The sequence below is a fragment of the Tursiops truncatus genome, chromosome 9 (assembly GCF_011762595.2).
Source record: "Tursiops truncatus isolate mTurTru1 chromosome 9, mTurTru1.mat.Y, whole genome shotgun sequence".
NCBI lineage: Eukaryota > Metazoa > Chordata > Mammalia > Artiodactyla > Delphinidae > Tursiops > Tursiops truncatus.
Window position 1 is genome coordinate 34483891 of NC_047042.1, and position 21899 is coordinate 34505789.

At 37.2% G+C, this 21899-nt stretch overlaps 1 protein-coding gene and 1 pseudogene across 12 annotated transcripts in view; one reads left to right on the forward strand and one right to left on the reverse strand.

Annotated features, from left to right (window-relative positions):
• HDAC9 (histone deacetylase 9) overlaps nucleotides 1-21899 on the reverse strand; it is a 576603-nt gene that overhangs the window by 161666 nt on the left and 393038 nt on the right. The window lies entirely within an intron of this gene.
• On the forward strand, nucleotides 1738-2336 carry LOC117313580 (dihydrofolate reductase-like; annotated as a pseudogene).

A 21899-nucleotide genomic window follows, 5' to 3' on the forward strand; every position in this document is an offset into this window, starting at 1 on the left:
AAAGAATGAAATGTGAACACTCCCTAACATCATACACAAAAATAAACTCAAAATGGATTTGAGACCTAAATGTAAGACTGGACACTATAAAACTCTTAGAGGAAAACATAGGAAGAACACTGTTTGACATAAATCATAGCAAGATCTTTTGTGATCCACCTCCTAGAGTAATGGAAATAAAAACAAAAATAAACAAATGGGACCCAATGAAACTTCAAAGCTTTTGCACAGCAAAGGAAACCATAAACAAGACGAAAAGACAATGCTCAGAATGGGAGAAAATATTTGCAAACGAATCAATGGCAAAGGATTAATCTCCTAAATATAGAAACAGCTCATGCAGCTCAATATTAAAGAAACAAACAACTCAATCCACAAATGGGCAGAAGACCTAAATAGACATTTCTCCAAAGAAGACATACAGATGGCCAAGAAGCACATGAAAAGCTGCTCAACATCACTAATTATTAGAGAAATGCAAATCAAAACTGCAATGAGGTATCACCTCACACCAATCAGAATGGGCATCAACAGAAAATCTACAAACAACAAATGCTGGAGAGGGTGTGGAGAAAAGGGAACCCTGTTGCACTGTTGGTGGGAATGTAAATTGATACAGCCACTATGGAGAACAGTATGGAGGGTCCTTAAAAAATTAAAAATAGAATTACCATATGATCCAGCAATCCCACTACTGGGCGTATACCCAGAGAAAACCATAATTCAAAAAGACACATGCATCCCAATGTTCATTGCAGCACTATTTACAATAGCCAGGTCATGGAAGCCACATAAATGCCCATCGACAGACGAACAGATAAAGAAGTTTTGGTACATATATACAACGGAATATTACTCGGCCATAAAAAGGAACGAAATTGAGTCATTTGTTGAGACGTGCATGGATCTAGAGACTGGCATACAGAGTGAAGTAAGTCAGAAAGAGAAAAACAAACATCGTATATTAACGCATGTATGTGGAACCTAGAAAATGGTACAGATGAACCAGTTTGCAGGGCAGAAGTTGAGGCACAGATGTAGAGAACAAACATATGGACACCAAGGGGGGAAAGTCGTGGTGTGGTGGGGATGCTGGTGTGATGAATCGGGCGATTGGGATTGACATGTATACACTGATGTGTATAAAATGGATGACTAATAAGAACCTGCAGTATAAAAAAACAAACAAAAGAAACAACTAATACTAAACTTTCTTTGGGTTATTTGTATGGAAATATGTTAATATAAATGTTTCAGACATTACATGAAATTTCTAAAAATCTTATATTTTCTGGTATAATGTTATGTCATAATTCTAGTTATTACTTTAAAATGTATATCTCAGAAATAACTAAATTTCTTTGTCAATTGCATTATTATGAGCTTTCATCAAATCTTTAACCGTGGTCATTTTTAAGTCTTTTGTCATTTACAGACAGTTCTGGGCGTACTGTGATGCTTTTGCAAATATGCTCCTATAACAGGGTTTCATCTCAAGGAATTCAAGGAAAAGACTCTGACAGGTACAGGTTTCTGGTAACTGACTATACTGCTGAACTGAATGAATAAGCATTTTCCGAACTCTAATGGAAAACTGATGAACTCATAAAAGTGCTAACAAAAGATCAAGATGAAAAAAACCATTAATTACATGGGACTGAATGAACTGATGAGGATGATTATAATTCTTGTGACTTTCTGTTTGAATTAAAAAAAAAAAAATCCGGGAAATGTTTTCTGCCGCTATCATGGTTTGTCCGCTAAACTGCATCGTCACTGTGTCCCAGAACATGGGCATCGGCAAGAACGGGGACCTGCCCTGGCCCCCGCTCAGGAATGAATACAGGTATTTCCAACGAATGACCACAACCTCTTCAGTAGAAGGTAAACAGAATTTGGTGATTATGGGTAGGAAAACTTGGTTCTCCATTCCAGAGAAGAATCGACCATTAAAGGACAGAATTAATATAGTTCTCAGTAGAGAACTCAAGGAACCTCCACAGGGAGCTCATTTTCTTGCCAAAAGTCTGGATGGTGCTTAAAACTTATTGAGCAACCAGAATTAACAAATACAGTGGACATGGTCTGGATAGTGGGAGTCAGTTCTGTTTATAAGGAAGCCATGAACAAGCCAGGCCATCTTAGACTATTTGTGACAAGGATCATGCAGGAATTTGAAAGTGACACATTTTTTCCCAGAAATTGATTTGGAAAAATATAAAATATCCAGGTGTTCCTTCTGATGTCCAGGAGGAGAAAGGCATTAAGTACAAATTTGAAGTATATGAAAAGAACAATTAATGTGAAAGTGTTTTCTGATCTATTTCAAGCCTCCTCCTCCCCCAGAAAAATTATGTATTTTTTGTTGTAGAGACTTTTGTTGACTTTATATCTATGGATAATTATTTCTAAGCAAAGTACTTTTATTCCCCATTAATCTTAACTAGACTGTATCAGATACCATCTGAACATACCATCAGAAACATTTCTTGCTGTAACTTCCTGAATGCCCATCAAGAGTCAAGAATAGGTGACCAGCACTTGCCTAGGGTAGAATATCTACCAAGACAGCCCAAAGTGGGACAGTGCCCTGGTAGCATGAGTTGAAACCAGAGCCTATAGCGCTAGGAGCTAGGCAGATGGGTCCAAAGGTCAGAAATGGATTATAAACAGAAGAGCTAGCATTCGGTTATTTAAATTAGATCAAAAGAGGGACTGGGAATTACTTTATATCACATTTCTGAAAAAAATTCTCTTCACTCAGACCAGGAGTCAGTAAGTTGAAAAATCCAGGATATTCCACAGGGATAGTAAAGAGGCAGGTACGAGACTACCTTTTCGGTGGTTAAAGGAGAAGGTTTGAGACCTTAAGAAACTTTGTTCCTGATCTTCATTGAAGTTGCATGGGATGTTACAATGATAGAACAAGAATTGGCTGCTCTTTACAAAAAAGAATAATCTAATATCAAACATAATGGCTAAAATTAAAAATTCAAAGAGGTGATACATTGAGAATGAATATTGCTAGAAACCAAAATTAGTAAGTTAGAAACTAAACTTCACAGAATTAAAAAATGAAAATTAAAACATGTTTTACCCATCACGTTAGCAAAGATTTAGATTAAGTATCCAAAAAAATAGCATTTTCTGCCTTATAAATTGGTACAACCTTTTTAGAGTATAAGTTAGCAATATCAATTAAAATTCAAAATATTCTGGGTTTGGACCCAGAACTTCCACTTCTATAAATTAATCCTGAACAAAGATATGGACCCAAGAGTATTTGTTGCAACTTTTTTTTTCAAACTTAGAAACAGCCCAAATGTTGATTAATAAGAAATAACTAACCAATATGTCTATAAAATGTAACATCTGCAACAGTTAAAAAGAATGAAGTACTGACAGGAAAATGCCAAAAATTGCTAAATTAAAGAAGCAAATTGTGTATAATACTCAATGTTTAATAAATGTTCATGTGTGGGAAAAAGCATGCTGCAAAAAAAAAAAAAAAATCCCACAAGGACTCAGAGGCAAAAAATATACAAATCAATTTTCACTGCAAAGTAAAGGAGCTGTTACAGTGGAGGATTACTGGACTGAATGTCAATATTATGACACAGTATGAGAGTGTTTCATGTTTGGTAATTGCAATCATTGTTGCTTTTGTTGTGGTCATCCATTTACAATGCTTGGCGTCAGTCTATCTCTTGTAAAAATAAAATACAGTGTGTGTGTATAAAAAAAAAGAGGGAGGAGATATGGGGATATAGGTATATGTATAGCTGATTCACTTTGTTATAAAGCAGAAACTAACATACCATGGTAAAGCAATTATACTCTAATAAAGATGTTAGAAAAAAAAAAAGAAAACAAATGACTGAAGCAATAATAATGGCATCTATGCTTTCTCATCTTCACCTGATCACTGGAGATTTTCATGCTCTCCTTGGAGGCAACTTTCCTTCTCTGTTACTGCATGTCCTCTCCCCAGGTAAGACTCATGCTAGAGAGAGTACATTGAGCTTATAAAAATAAATGGAGACAAGAATACTACTACTACTACTAATAATAATAAAAGGAGACACAGATCATGTGATTAGACACTAAACACAGTAAGGAGAAAAGAATCCCATTCTGGATTTCTTTCCATGAAATGTGATTCTAATTCAAAACCTCCTCAGCTAGAATCAGATCTCTGGATTTATTTCATCTCTAGTCAATGGCCAAAGAACTGGTGGCACTGACGCTGAGTCATGTGCTGTGCCTAAACAGAACTCCACTAGTGATTTCCCAAGACTCACCTTGGCATGTGCTGAGTCAGCAGTGTGCTATGCTACCCACTCCTTCAGCATGCTCTGTGCAGGGGAGCATGCTTTGCTGTGGCTTTAAGGAAAACAAAAAACTCGGTTCCACAGCCTTCAACTCAAAATTTAAAGCATTTCAAAGCATTTTACCTTATAGAGTTACTCAACAATATTTTTATATTCATTCAGAAGTCATTTATTGAGCCCCTATTATGTGAGAGGCCCTGGGTTTGTGCCCAGATTCATATATATGAATAAGTCGAAGCTCTGCTCTCAAGGAGTTCATAACTTAGGAGGAAACGCAGAGGGGAAACATGTCTTTGCAGTATAGCGCGCTACGAATTCAGGCACAAACAATGTACCAAGAGACATAAGGCAGTGGGTAGCCAATAGGGAGGAACGCAGCATGAAGAAAGTTCACCCAAAGAAGGGACATGAAAAGTGAATTCGGACACCAGTGTAAGAGGTTGCCAGGAAGGAAAATTAGGGAGGACAGTTCAGGCAGATGGATTAGCAAGCACAAAGGCACGGACATCTGAAAGGACATGGAGGCTTGTGAAAACAGTCTGATATTTCTGGAGCATGTGGAGTATATAAGGCAGAGGTAGCAGAGGAGTGTGTATCCCAGATCCCAGGCCCTACCTGTCTGCAACAGAACCAGAAGAGCCTGATGTTGAGGAAACCAGGGGCTGAGGGAGGGTGGTGTCCAGTATTTCCAGAACTGGAGTAGACCACAGTATAAAAGCATGACGAAGGTCATCCCATTCACTTTCCTCACTCAACAAGTCTTAACCAACCACCTGCAATGTGCCAGGCACTGTTGCAAGGCTAGGGTTAAGAGCAAAGTCTCTGCTCTCTTGCCTTCAAGGAATTTGCATACTAATGGAGAAGAAAGTGTACAGATAATAGATGAGCAAGTGTGTAGTAAGGACTAAGAGGGAAAATAACATAGACAAAGTCAGGGGAGGTGGTGCACATTTAGATGTGGGTATACAGAGAAGGATGCTCTCAGGTGGGGACAGTGAACAGAGCACTGCACTGTATGAAGTGAGGAAGAAGGGCAAGCGAATCCTGGGGGAAGAGTACTGCCCTGTGGGAATAGTGAGTGCACAGGACCTGAAGTGGGAGGGTCTTCAGTGTCTTCAAGTCGGCATAAGGAGGTCACTGTGACTGACACAAAGTGAATAAAAGGAAAGATGGCTGGAAGTGAGGCCAGAAAAGTGACATAAAGCTAGTTCGTGTAGGGCCTTGTAGGCCATTTTAAGGACTTTGGATTTCGTTTTGAATGAGAAGGGAAACTAGAAAGTTTTGAGCAGGACAGTGACATGATCCGGTTTATATTATTTCTGTCCTCATCAATTAAGCAAAGTATTTAAAAGTGTCCTTTAGAATGATGAGGTCTTTTTGACCTCTGAGGTGGCAGATTCTGATCCCCTGTATAATTTATAATGGCACATTATAATCATGCAAATATGAATTATAGGTGAAAATCCAAGCCTACATTTTTCTTTATAGTTTAATTGTAGGTCATTGCTTAAAAGCATCAGATTATAAAATCAAACATTTTCAAATGCTACAAGGACTTCTTTTTAGATTTTTCTTACAAAATTAAAATGCACATTAGAGCATGCATGCTTTTTCATCCATCTGTACATGTCTGTGTACAAAGTGCAGTAAAAGGATGCTCCCACGGAAAACGCCTCATGACAGTTCACGCTTGGAGAAGTGGTGAAGGCAGCACATCAAAGAGCAGCTGCTAAAAAGATCCCGGGCAGCGGTTGTGGTTGCTGGGCTTCAGGATGGCCCCCAGCACCTCACTCACCACTGGACCAGTGCCCTTCTGGGAAGGCACCAAAGGAAGGGATTATCATGGGCATTTGTGGAAGAGGGTCAGTGCTGGGAGCTCTAAACACACCAGGTATAACTGGTGTTCTCCACCAGCACCAACCAGAGTAAGCCCTGCTCTTCTTCCTTAACCTTCACCCTCCATCTCCTCACATAGTCAACACACACACACACACACACACACACACACACACTTGTTCCTTTCTCTCTTGCACCATCTTCCTTCTTCTTTATTGATTCGGTTTTCCATCTTTGGCAGCTCCCTTTCTCTCTTTCAGACCCATGTTCAACCCATCAGGACATCCTGTTGTCTACACTTTCAAACTATTCAGAAACTTACCACATCTGAACACCTCCATTATCATTACCCTGGCCTAGGTCTACATTTCTTACCTGGATTACAGGTACAGCCTCCTAAGAGGTACCCTATTACCTCCACGTCCCCCAACCCACTCTCTATTCTTTCAACACGGCAGCCAGGTTGACATACTTAACTAGGTCCTCATCATATTTCTCAGGGTAAAAGTATTTTTAAATGACCTACGTCTCTGCACAAGGAGGCTGACTAGCATCTCTCTGAGCCCATCTCTTACCACTCTCTGCCAGAACTCTATTCACAAATATGCTAGACGCATTCCAGCCATCGGGGTTAACAGTAGCTCTTGCCTCTGCCTGGAGTGCTCTTTCCCCAGATGACTAACTCCCCCACCTCAATCAAATCTTTGCTCATATATAATTTTCTCATTAAGACATTCCCCAGCTCTGTCACTCCTAACTCTTTTATTCTGTTTTTTTCCCCCATAACACTTATTACCTTCTAAAGTGATACATGAGTTACTTATTATGTTTATTGTTTATTTTATTGTCTAATTCTCTCTACTAGACACAAGCTCCCCAAGGGAAGAAACTGTTTGCCTCTTTGTTCACAGATGTACCCCAGGGACATAGAAGAGTGCCTAGCATGTGTTAGATATTCAATAAATAGGTGTTCAATGAAATGTCAAATGATAGTTCCTGTGATTTTTTTGTGCTTTCAGCTCAGGTTTTCTTGGTCTCTCATTCTTCCTGAAGTTTCTGTACATTTCACAAATAGATATTGAAATGAGGTTTCTCCAAAAGCCTTCAAAGAAGGGGACCAAACTCTGCAATGTTTTCTACTGCCTGCCATCTTGAAATTGAATTCTTCGGCTTCAACTGTTGTGCATAGAAAGACTCCAACTCAAGACATCCAGTTTCTATTCTCGGCACTGCTCTTAACTGTATGACCTTAGTAAACTTTCTTCAACTATTATTTTCCTCAACTGTAAAATGACAGGGGCGGGGGGAGGGGTGGGCAGGGAGAGGAGATTCACTTAAATGGTCTCTAAAGTCAAATGCAGCTCTCACATGATTTGTTATGTCTCAGAGGTACTACATCAAAGTGATGCTTTTTCCCCTTCTTATTCTCTTTCTCTTGCATTTGATAAGAAAAACCACTGCCTGGGTTGGGGGAGCGGGGGTGAGGTATTTGGGTGAAGGTGGTCCAAAGGTATAAACTTCTAGCTATAAGATAAAAAAGTTCTGAGGATATAATGTACAGCATGGTGACTATACTGTATTGAATATTTAATAGCTGCTAAGAGAATAGATCTCAAAGGTTCACATCACAAGGGGGAAAAATTGTAACTATGTGAGGTGATGGATGTGAACTAATCTTATTGTGGTGATCATTTTGCAATTTATACATATATCAAAACATTATGCTATACACCTTAAATTTATACAATGTTACATGTCAATTGTATCTCAATAAAACTGAAAAAAAAAAGAAAAGAAAAACCATTTTCTCAAGCTCAACATCCTTTCTGATCAAAATCTTTGCTACATATCAACCTATCTGCCCTTATCTTTTCAGGTCAACTCTGAGGTGTGTCTTTCCTTTGATGACTCTGGACTCTACAGTCGAGAGCAAACTACTTCACAGCAAGAACAAAGTATTTATGAGCTAAATTCCTAGAGCGGAATTTTTTAAATTTTGTAAAAGTAGTACTTTTAAAGAGATTAGAGTTCTAAATATGCCATCTAATGAGTTTATATTATTATTTTGCTACAATAAGATGTTAATTACAGTATGCTGTGTTTTTAAAAGACTGAATCCTTGATGAGAATAAGGAAACTATTTAAAAACAGCACATTTCAAAAGTTAGCGTAATAGGTCTAAATCTTATTATATTACTTCATTTAAATGTGTGTGTGTATATCAGAATACCACACAATATATTCTAACTAGGAAAATATAAGTATATATATTCAAACTAAATATATATGTGTGTGTATATATACACATATATGTATATAATATCTAATTATATATATATATCCCTAGTCCATAAAGTTAATTCATTTAATTACAGTTTTAAATGTGACATTTAGTAAGTTTATATTGCTTTAGTACATTAAAATGTCAATGTTAACTTTAGAATTCTGTTAAAAAAAAGAGTATTTTAAGGGACTAAGGGACTTTCCTTGCTTAAGATGTGTCATAGAACCAGTAATAGTTCTGACTAATTCAGAGATATTACTCAATGTTTCTCTGAGCTGAGAGTTCAGAGAAATATCCTTCTCAATGGTAGCTCTTCCTAGTTTGGGACACTGTCAATGAATGTCATGTTATTATATTTATACCATTATATTTGGTATTTCTTTGAATGTGGAGAGATGCTAGCTTCCCAGGCAAAAATCCTATACTCAAGTATAGCAAGCTGGGAAAAATTATAAGATTGCTAGTCTATCAAAATGGATAAAGTGATTCTTATCTAATTACCATATAAAAACACAGTGGTAATAGAATTAAGAGATTTGCTTTTGTTGAACTCTATATTGAAATTTGGTTTAGAAAAATTAACAAACCAGAATTAGGAGACATAATTAGTTTGGAGTTTTTAGATGTCATTTAAGAGTTAATATTTAAATTTTATTAAAATGAACATTCTTTTGCTTTGAAATATAGAAAGAAATGTATATATGTTTATATGTGTCCCTTTCTAGTCATTATTTTATGAAAGTATATAAATACCATGTATTTTAATATGCCAAAATGTGGCTATAATTTTGCAACAGTGGTTTTCAAGAAATATTTTATTATGATGCCAAATGTGGGTCCAGTAACTTACAGATGGTCTTATGTCTTTAGTTTTATAAGTGTTGGTAAATCAGTTCTTCCTAATTTGTAAAAGCTAGGGCTGGAAGGGAACAGTTGCTGTGCCACTCTCCAATTAACAAAGTACCCACTCGCAGGTAACCAATGCTGAGCCCAAACAGAAAGAACTAGGATCTTCCCTAGGGTAATGCACTGCAATAACTGATTCCTTCATGAATCCCTTCAAAACTGTCTGTGGCTATACAAGTAGAATGTGGTTTTTCCTTATGGTTAAGTGGGCACCTACAAAGATGCTAATTCCACAGCAGACTTTACACTCTCTCTCACATCTGCCTACCTTATTACTCCTTTACTCTCTCCCCTCCTTTCTTCCTCCCCTCCTCCCTTCTTTCCTCTCTTCCTTCTTTCTTTTCTTTCTTTTCTTTCCTTTTTCTAATCTGTGTTTTTTTAGACCGATTTATTCTTAAAAGATACGAAAATAATTTAAAAAGAATTTGGAAAAACATATCGGAACACAAATTTTTCACCTTCGTTCCTTAGGTAAAGACCAACTGAATAACTGAGGAAGGAAGTCCATTCAGAGAGAACACAGTCCACATACGCAGGCAAGGGAGGCAGAACAAGCCCCTGCAACATGTATCTTTCCAAACCTTTGTTTATTTTCATTTCTATAGCAACCTGGTGGTTGTAAAATATTGCCATAATGAAAATAGAACACAAATGACAGTAAAATGTTCTTATAACTCAAATAGCAGAGAATTGTTTACAGAATTCGGAAATGCTGATTTTTTTTTAAAATGGGCTCATAGCAGGAAAAATGTCTACCTAAGTCAATAGTAAATTTCCCCTCCAGAGGGATAATGAGATGCTCGTGACACGTGCACTTTGGAAACTTAATTGTGTGCCCATTTCTTGCTATTACTTTCTTTAACCAAAAAAATCCCTAAAGAGATTTTACTACCATCAAATCAGTCATAGGGATTTCTCTGCTTTCAGTGGGGTGCAATGTGGGGTTTAGTATACATGTTGCATTTCCCGTCACCCTATGAGCACAGAATATTCTTTTTTGTAAAGTTTTAAATGAGCCTCTCTTTGGTCTTTGCACAAGTGATTGCATTCCATAAAATATTATTACATAAAGCCAAAGCACCCTGGCTAGACATTAAACTCAGTATTATAATAAAATCCAATTGAGAATACACACACACAGACACACACAGACACACACAGACACACACACCACACGCACTTTGAAGAGAATTTTAGCCTTTACATTTCTTCTCAAAAGAAGAGAAGATAGGGCTTCCCTGGTGGCGCAGTGGTTGAGAGTCCGCCTGCCGATTAAGGGGACACGGGTTCGTGCCCCGGTCCGGGAAGATCCCACATGCCGCAGAGCGGCTGGGCCCGTGAGCCATGGCCGCTGAGCCTGCGCGTCCGGAGCCTGTGCTCCGCAACGGGAGAGACCACAACAGTGAGAGGAGAGGCCCGCGTACCGCAAAAAAAAAAAAAAAAAAAAAAAAGAGAGAGAGAAGATAGAGCTTTGTAGGCATAAAAAGAAAGAAAAAGAAAGGTCAAACTTTACTGTAACTAAATGTTCTGTGGTTTGCAGAATTCACAAAACAAATTACAGCATGACATCCTTTTCAAGGAACTGTTTGTGTCTTCGGAAAAAGTGTGTATTATTTTTGGTGAACTCTACCTTTTGATGTGGCCTTTCTGAGGGAAGCAGCATCGTCAAGATTTTTTCTTTTAATTGCGTAACACTACGAGATGAACAAGACAAAAGGCAAGTTCATTTAGTAATTTAAATCCCTGAGGCACAGCCAGAAAGAGACTGAGAAGGAAGGACCTGGGAGCTGAATGGAGCTCTGAAGTGCAAGTCATTATCTCCTCAGTCAGGAGACCAGTCCAAGATCAAGGAGTTCTAATTTTATTCATATCTAAAATGACAGGAAGGTAGGATTTACCCCAAAGATAAAGAAATAGTTCATTTATGTTGGAGGCAAGCTAACTCTTTACTTCTAGCAACAACAATAAAATTATCAGCCATTTTGACAACGTACCATATGCCAGGCATGGAGTTAGTTTATACATTATCTAATGCTATAATGCCTACAACATATCTGAAATTATGTATTTTGATTCCTCATTTTATAGATAGTGGAAGCTCAGTGAAGTTAAAAAAGTTTTATCCAAGGTGACTGAGCAGGTAACAGCATGAATTGGGGTTCAAACCAAGATCTGTCTGATTCCAAGGACCATATTCTCAGGAACTTGACAATTTCACTCCTTTTAACTTCATTATTGGATGAAAAATTAATGTTTCTAAATGCTATGATTCTATGAGGAGATAAAGGCATATCACGTGTATCAAACTAATCACTTCAATGTTTCTGTGAATTAGAAGTAAAGCAGGTAGGCCACGCCCCATTTTACAGGAGACGGTAGAACCAAGGCTGGCTGTGAACATTTAATCAGCAGCAACTTACTTCCAGGCACAATGTTCATTCCATCAGTAAGTATGGGCTTGCCATGGTGGTCTGAGAGATTAATTGACATTTACTGTTTTATTAGTTATGACAAAGGTATACCACTGATGAGTTAAACTATGGATTGTCATTTGAGTTAGTAGAAAGCAATCTGTAAGTACACTCAAAAATTCCATATAAGAAGTGAAAAAATATCTGATCATCCACTTTTCCAAATAACCAGACGTCTGGCTCCGTATACACACATAGCTAGCTATCTGACTGATTCTTTTAATTTTTTTTAAAAAACTGGTTGTTATGGTGGCTCATGGATGCTATTATAGTGATAAAGAGACATACTGAAGGAGCTGCTGAATACCTGGCAGAACCCCAGATTCCAATGGATAAAAAGCTTGAAGACTAATCTTCTTTTGTGCATGTATATTTGTCTTACAACCAAATAATCCTCTACAGTCATCTGTACAGCAATTCTGCACCCGCATATCAAAAAAGATTTAATTTACTTTAAAAAATCTTCCCAAGTAGCAGGTATCTAAAAATATTTCAAACTGGTTTTACATGTCACATTCCCATTTGAAAACGAAGCTGAAGCGAACTGTGCCAAGGTCGTCTATGCATCAATTTATTCATTTGTTCATTCATTCATTTATCTGGCCAAGCATTCATTGAAGATCTACACTGAATCTCTTTGCAAAGGGCTGTATTCCATACTACTAAGACAGGTTCTTATACTTAAGAAGCTCACATGGCACGTGTGAAACAGATCTGTAAACAAATTTCCCCCAGTTCAAAGTGGTAAGTTCGTTTATACAGATAAAGATTTTTTTCTCCCATTCAAAATGATAAGTACTCTAAAAAACATAGCTATGTATGTAGATAAAGAAAAGGAAGTTATTAATTGTCCCTTGGGAATAGAGGAAAGGCTTTATAGATAAAATAATATGAGCTGCGTGCTTAAACAGTGGCTCAGTAGATTTCAAAATCCTCAAAAAACAACCAACAGCAAAAAACACATTTCACTTTGTAAACCAATACACACACACAGCTAAAACATAAGTTTCATAAAATAATACTTACACTCTTACGTCTTCTACTATATTCCATTCCATTCCCAGAATGCCAGTCTTGGCCCACTAAATTGACTTTATAACCTTTTAATAAGCTGCAACTCACAGTATAAAAAATACAAGTTCAAAGGAAGAAAAGCAGTTATCCATTTGAAGAAAATATATCCAAAGGGAACAGCATGTGTAAGTCATGGTATTACAGAGGCCATGACGTAGAGAAAATGGTAAAAATTTCAGTGGAGTTGAATCATGACTGGCATGGGGGTGAAAAGTTGAAAACTGGATTGGAAGAATCAAGGAGAGAAAGGAAAAGATAAGGCTAGAGGTAGGAGAAGAATGTAGGACCAGACTGTGAGTAATCAGACTGTTATTTACTTTTGAGGAATATAGGCTTTATGGTGTGACAACAGTGATAGAGCAGAGATCATTAAAGTGGGAAACAGCATGCTACCCTTGCTTTAGGGAAAGACAGTAATGGCGAGAAAAGACCAGACTGCAGTGAGACAGGTGGCAGGGAAAATAATAAAAGCCTCAGCCAAGGTAGTGGCAGTGGGGATGGAGAGCAAGGAGCAATTTTAAGAGTTATTCTTAAGAAGGGTTTTGAGTTTAAAACAACAACAACAGGGCTTCCCTGGTGGTGCAGTGGTTGAGAGCCCGCCTGCCGATACAGGGGACACGGGTTCGTGCCCCGGTCCGGGAAGATCCCACATGCCGCGGAGCGGCTGGGCCCGTGAGCCATGGCCGCTGAGCCTGCGCGTCCAGAGCCTGTGCTCCGCAACGGGAGAGGCCACAGCAGTGAGAGGCCCGTGTACCGCACAAAAAAAAAAAAAAACAAAAAAAACCCAAACAACAACAACAACAACAACAAAAAAACAACAAAAAAATAACTGGCTTTACAGCACACAGTCCTAGTAAAACTGGAACAAAATATATAGCATAATTAAGATGAAATACAAAATAAAATTGTTCTCATTTGAAAAATTTAAAGCAACCATTCATAAGAATTTATGTATTCAACTAAATATTCTTAAAAATGCAAACAGTTCTTTAATACTACTATTCAGAATTGACATGGAATGAATTCATATGAATGGCCATTAAATATTTGAAAAAGTATCCACCTTAATTAGTAATCAGAGAAATGTAAATTAACAAAAAATATGCCATTTCCTGCTTATCAGTTGGTAAAGTAGTTTTTAAAAACACGAATATTTTATATTGGTAAAGGTGAGTTGAAATTGGGACTTGCATGTGTTACTGATGGGGTTATAAATTTTTAAGATCTCTTCTGGAAATCAATTGGGCAGTCTGTATCAAGAAACTTAAAAAAATTATATCTGTTAACTCATAACTCAACTTCTACAATTTTTTCTTTAAGGAAAGGGTCAGATTTAATGAAGACAAACTTAAGTCTGATCAATATTTAAAAAAATGAGAAACTGAAAATGGGCTAAATGTCCATCATTAGGGAAGCGATTAAATAATATTATGTAGCTCTTAGAAATTATGTTGTGATTTGACCTAAATAATAGAAGGGTTTATATTCATAATTTGAATTTAATTATGTTTTAAAGAATAATTAATGACATGTAGAAAATGCTTGTAGTGCTGATGTTAAAATGCAGGTGTCAAAATACATGTGAAAGATAATGAAAATATACAAAATTATTAGAGATTACACCTATACTCTGGGATTCCAAGAAATATTTTTATTTTATTCTTTATACTTTCCTTTATTTTCCACATTTTCTGTAATGAACAAATATTACTTTTATAATCAGATAGTATAAAAGACTTGTCAGTATTATTAGTAATTAAAAATTACAATCATTTTGCACATTTACTAATAAGCAGAGATTTTTTATTATATTTTCTCTTTCATTAAATGGGGATGAAAAAATACTACCTCCCAGAGTTTGGGAGAGTAAATGTGATCATATAAGAGAAAATGCTATTTTAAAAGTCCTATACATTTCCATAAAAACATTATATACAAATTTTTCTACTATTATATCTTTTAGCTGAGACATTAGATTAGTATGACTAAGATGGCTTCTGAACAACAAAGAATTTCTCCAATGGGCATTTGCAACCAGAATCAAAGTCAAAATTCTAGAAATCTTACAAGGATTCCAATTTAATTTCCTCAAAAGGAACATAATTTAAATGAAGGTTTAATATTTACTCAAAATATAATTATATTGTTAACTAAATGTCAGAATTTTTATATTGTCATATTCATCCTAAAATCATTACACTACCTTTTGTGAAAAGGATTATGGGTGATGATCCTTTTGTATCTCCGTTTTCCAACTTTTCTCTAACATAATTATATTCTCGGTACCAGCCCAAATTATGAATATAAGCCCTTCTATTATTTGGGTCAAATTCCTAGACATACAGGGAACTTGAAACAAAACGTTGGGCACTCTACCTTTTGGGGAGCAGAAGGAAGAAGTCAGAGAAGAAAAAACAAAAGACAATAAGCCTTTAAAATTATAGGAAGAGATCCAGGAGACCACAGCATTATAAAAAGCAGGAGGGATATAAATTTCAAGACAGATATTATCAAGTTACCGTGAGCTTGAGAAAGATGATAGTAGGCCAAAAAAAGTCATTGGTACTTTGCATTTGATAAACAGGTACTATCCTAAAGAATAGTTTTCATATAGAATGGAAGCAATTTGAATGAATGATGATGATATCTAAATAACTAGACATAGGGAGCTATTTTCAAAACAAACACACTTTGGCCTAAAACAATTCTACAACAACATTCACTTATAGCCCATGATACATGTATATTATGTATATATCGGTGTGCATCCTCATGGATTCTAAAGAAGCCCTAGAAGCCCATTATAAGGTATGGCTGAAGCAGGGAGAAAATGTCCTGGAGAAGAGAAATCTCTGGTTACAGCCCCTTTCAGGCAGTCTTTTCTGAGGCTTCTGACCCTCACAGTGTATTTTTCACCTAATTTCCAGGAAGATTTACACTTTGTGTGACTGAGAATTGTGATACCCTAATGTGATGTGTAATTCTCAGAATATATTATACTGCATACTGTAATATCCAGGTATAGCTTTTAAAAATGTATTTGTGGTGATTTCCATTAAAAGTTGGAGATCAAGTCTTTAATCAATTAGCATATTCTTTCTTGAAGGAAAAAAAAAAACCTCTTTAGAATCTTTTCCAAGAACAAAACATCCTGAAAGATAGGAAAAGAACAGAAAATCTGTATTTTGCTAGTGTCCTGATAAAAATAAACCATAATTCTTACACAGAGGCAAAGCACTTAGTTGATTAGATCCTTAAATGTATGTTGATATTTACTATTAAAGATTAGAAGCAATATAAAAGCAGAGTACAAGACTTAATCTAAATTCTTCTCTAGGTATTTATTGTAACTATAGAGTGTGGCCTTAACACTTTAGAAAGCCTACTTCAAAATAGTAGTAAGAACAGCAAATGGCACTGAGTTTGTGTCAGGCCCTATTCTGAGTGCCTCACTTATATAAATTCATCTATTCCACACAGAATCCTGGAAAGTATTTCTATTAATTTTTTCATTTTGCAGATGTGAAAAAGAGAGGCACAGATGGCTTAACTAACTTGCCCAAGGTCGCAGGCAGTAAGTAGAGGAGCTGAGGTTTGAAACCAGGCGGTCTGGTTCCTAAGCTCAGGATCTCAATAATTTAGGTAATTAGGTAACCTGTTCTACAATACTGTGGCAAACTAGAAAATGGTTCCCCAAACAGAAATAGTTTGAACCCAAATTGACGTTACACTTGATTATACTGTTCACATTAACCAGAAAAATGTTAATGGAAAACAATTGATTAAATTGCTGTGGTATCTCCAAAGGAAAAGGCACATGAAATTCTTTGTTTCCTATCATTTATATTACAAACTAACAAACTGAAATTAAGGGAAGATGCTAATGCTTTGTAGAAAACAGACTTCTTACCCACTCAGAGTTCAGGAGAAAAAAGAAAAATAGAGGTTTGTGTCTACATAGTTTCTAAAATCAATCACAATGACACCCTTTGGAAGCCGTTTCTATGTAGTGGCCATGAGTGGTGAGAAGACTGCCATGTGGTCAACTCTGACTGCTCATCATAATGTCCAAAATAGCAAAATGCATTCTGATTTTTAAGGTTTATTTAGGGAAAGGATTCTGATTTTTAGGGTTAGTTTATGGGTTAGATTCAAAATCTAACCAGTTACTCAGTTTCTTGGGGGCTACAAGTCTTTTGCCTGAACCTATGATGCAAGAACTCTCAAGACCAAAATGTTATAAGAGCACCTTCTGTTTAAAACATGCATTTTAAGAGAACAGCAGGATTCAGCTCCCCTAACCAACAGCCCTTACTACAAAGATACAACAGATGATGTTGGTCTGTGTGCAAAGCAAACATCAGCCTTGCTAATGTGGTCTGTGCTGAATTCTTGGTAATTAGACATTTATCCCAGTGCAGAGTCAAGGTCATTAGAGTGAAAGGCTGTAATGCTTACAATTATTTTGCCCCTCATGTTTCTCTGCATGAAGTCAGGGACGGCAGTGCACAAGAGTGAAAGAAGAAATGTTTCCATTACTGCAAAGGTCTCTTGGTACTACAGAGGCTGGGAAACAGAGACTGAGTCAGTAGTAGAATCAGCTACCGTTTGGTTAGACAGCTTGACCTGAATCTGGCCACCCTTTCCCCATTTTCTCCCCTCCCCCTATGCCTTCTGACCTATACAAGGGAAACATTAACCGACAGAATGGCAAGCAAAAAAGCAAGGGGCTAGCAACCACAGCCTAATTAAATTTAACATATTAAGAAGTGGTGAAACCACAGGCAGCTGAAAAGGAGTGCTCAAGTTCAGCACAGCCACCATTTCTAAACACAGTGGGTGCAGTGAACTATGAACAGTATCTGCAGAGGGCAAGCAGGAAAGCAGTGCTCACGGCGAAGTCTTAAAGCACAACGGTCTCTTCAAATGATAGGAATAAGGAGACTAGGGCTACTGACAATGGCTGGATTAAAAAACATATATATTGCAACTTTTTTCTCTACATAGAGAACATGTACAATTATGTCAGACTCACAGAAGATAGCCACTAATTAATTAGTCAAGCTTTCAAACTCCCTTCTTTACAAAAACAATGCTGGGGAACGACAGATCTTTTGGGGATGCACATTTAGAAAAATGTGCTGTGTGTAATCTAGTTTAAAGAGCCCTGGGCTTGAACTCAGACAGCTGTATTTGAAACCAGGCTCTGCCATTCACTGGTTGTGTGGTGGAGGCATGTACTTTTACTTCTCTTGTTTCAGACTCTGCCTTTGGAAAGAAGATTGTAGTGGGATTAAAGGATCCCTTCTAGGTAATTCCATCCATCTCTGAAATCTGACATCAATCACTTCAGCAACCAATTGCATCTGTTTTCCCATTATGTTATAAAAGCATTATTTTAAACGTTGATGATATTCAAAATATTTAACAATCACAACATAAGATGACTAATTTGTACAGACACTGACCACATTGCCTTCTTTGGAGGGTTTAGATGCACTGACAAAATATACAGACCGTAAAAGCTATGATGTCAATGACCATGATAAATGCCAATGACCAATTTTTATAAAATGTAGCAGCAGCAACTGAAAATAATGGTATTTAATATTTTTGCTTTTTCCTTGCGGTAGTGGGTCCTTACTCTCACTCATTTTTAAAAATTACCCCTGATTTGATTATTTACTCCCATATTAGGCTTTTTACATCTTCCTCCATTAATTTGCTTTTATTTTAGCATTTCATTCTTAAGTGTTTGTACTCTGTCCTCACTTCCTTTGGTCTCTTTCCTTTTATTGGTCTTCGCTTAGCCATTTCTATCCTTTCTTTACTCACCTACTGATGTTCTTTTCTGTCTAAATGATAATGTTCTTGAAGCCTCACAGACTTATTTTCTATGCTATAAGATACAATAACAGTCTCGGGACACATTAAATGACCATCACCAACATCATTACAATCACCATCACTACCACAAGTCCCACAAGAATATCATTCCCTTAATATCTATATACATCAAAAATGAAAATATAATATTTCAGTTGCTAATGGATGGCAGTGTAATGACATATCGACCAGCAGAGAGAACTAGGCATTTCTCAGAAATGTGTTGTAAAAGTTCCTTTTCATTTTATTTTCTTGTCCTGCATATTGGTAGGTAGCTGCTACCTTACATGCTTACCAAATAGCCAGAGATAAATCACATTAGGCACATCTCTGGTACATATCTGGTGAAATGTGCCCACATCAATGGACAAAAAGATATTTAAAAATAAAAATATTATTCAGTTTTACTCCCTTAATCTTTACTGCAAAAGGTCTTCCAAAAATAGATTACTGTTTACTCATACTAGTGGATTAAAACTATGTCAATATGTTCCTAGCGAGTAAACTTTTTCCTTGGCTAATTCTGTTTTTTCTAAATGTCACAATCAGCTGGATAAATTACAATTCAATCAGCAGTTAAGATAACCAGACATGTGAATTATTCTTTAATGTTTTTTCAGTTCCATAACTTCTGAGAAAAATTCCAATCAACTGATTTTTTTAAAAAAATCTATTCATTTGACTAATTTGATTTCCATGGAATTAATTACTTAATAGTGTTATATAGGAATAGGTAAATATACACTATTGAAATCTAAGAGTTGAAAAGAGTCTTTCTGCTGCTTTATAAGTTCTATTAAAATGACTAGTTCTGGGCTTCCCTGCTTGCGCAGTGGTTAAGAATCCACCTGCCAATGCAGGGGACACAGGTTCGAGCCCTGGTTCCGGGAAGATCCCACATGTCCCGGAGCAACTAAGCCTGTGCACCACACTACTGAGCCTGTGCTCTAGAGGCCACGAGGCACAACTACGGAGCCCACATGCCACAATTACTGAAGCCCAAGGGCCTAGAGCCCATGCTCCGCAACAAAAGAAGCCACGGCAGTGAGAAGCCCACACACCCCCAACGAAGGGTGGCCCCCACTCACCACAACTAGAGAAAGCCCGTGTGCAGCAATGAAGACCCAATGCAGCCAAAAATAAATAATAAATAAAATAAATATTAAAAAAGTCTTAAAAATGACTAGTTCTATATTAGTAATAACAAACACTAGAAACTAAACTCTTAAATTGTAACATTTCCAAAGAGATCCTTTAAAGGTAAATATGGGGCTTCCCTGGTGGTGCAGTGGTTGAGAGTCCATCTGCTGATGCAGGGGACACGGGTTCGTGCCCCAGTCTGGGAAGATCCCACGTGCCGCGGAGCGACTGGGCCCGTGAGCCATGGCCACTGAGCCTGCGCGTCCGGAGCCTGTGCTACGCAACGGGAGAGGCTACAACAGTGAGAGGCCCGCGTGCCGCAAAAAAAAAAAAAAAAAGTAACTATGACACTACTTAATTTCTAAAGAGGTAGTTAAGGAGGCTTAGTATCAGATTTATAAAGATGCTCTGAATATATTTTGTGAATCATGATTTGGGGACTAAATTTGCAGAATCCAGACAAAAGAATATTCAAAATGACAGAATAAATTACCTTAAAACTGATGCTCATTGTCTGATCTTAATGGCTGTTTAGAATTTTCAGAATCAGTGAGGAACCCCCAAACTCATTTTTTTTCCTAATGGATTTAACCCTACCCAGGGTCACCTACAAATTTATTCTGGAGTTTATTGAAGTCTTCCATTTGTTTTAATAAATATAATTATACAAAAGTCCTGAACATATTTATTTAATATTTTTAAAAGGAGACTAGGATGTCAAGGGTATTTTCTCTGTTTCATTTCATTAACATAAATCACTCTGGTTAAGATGAAACTCCCTACACATGAACTGCATTAAAGCAACTCTACCCCTTCGGAGGAAAGTCTGAGTCAGGCCAGCTCAGGGACTTGCCTCAGTCCTGGTTTTGAACACGTTCACAAACAGGTGCAGACCCTTCACACCAAAACCAATAGAAAAGTGTGTGTTCCCCATGCAAACACTGATTGCTCGCCCCACCCACACTTTGTTTTGTTTGAATTGACTTTATGTTCCCTTGATGAATCCTGTTTATTTAGAAAAAAAGTCTGCCTTAACATACACTGGAAAGAGAGAAAAAAATCCTTTACTTTGATCTCCTTGGCATGTGCCCTAGGATGAAAAAGGTATCCCAGTTGAATTTTTATGTCACGACCATCCTCTGTCAGCGCAGTTTCTCTAAGAAATTCTCCACCTTTGTAGAGTTTCTCTGCTTCCCATCCCTAGCTAGATTAGCCACTAAATTTATCTGAGGCTCATTACATGATATGTTGTACATTGTTTCATTCTAAATAATGGCAATACAAGGCATTAGGCTTAAATAAACCAAGGCATATTTACCATCAAACTAAGAAGATTAATTTTCAGAGTCCCTCATTCACATGAACCCTTTCCAAGGCCTTGTACCTATTTAAAATTTTTTTCCTTGGTATTCTTTCTCTGAAAGAGAGTACTCATAATCATAGAAGACTGAATGAGACCCATACACTGAGGTCTGACTCTGAGTAGAAATGATAGCATGCCTGTGTTGTGTGAAATCATCCTTCCCTGGACACCTGCAGAAGCGGGGGCTACTTATAAGGCTTGGAGTAGCATCCCTTTCCCTTATATGTGTTCTCCTACTGCATGGTCAATAGTTTATCCTTTGTTGATTCTCTGTCTCACAGTAACTTTCACTCCCAACTAGGATTGTATACTTCTCCAAGGAAAATGCTGGATACTTCTGCATTTTGCTCCAACAGCAACTAGCCCAGAGTTGAGCCCACAGTAGGTCAGTTACTTGTAAGGCAGCTTTATGCACATCCATACCTATGACAGATACCTCAAGCCCCAAAGGCTGAATTAAGAAACTGATCAGTCTGTCAGAACATAGTTGTGCCATTTTTGCACCCCTCAGCAGCCATGTCAGAAGAGTTGTATCTGGGAATAAGTTTCCAATAAACCTCAGTTTCTATGGTATTTCACCCACAGGCATATACCTGCCTGCCAGAAGG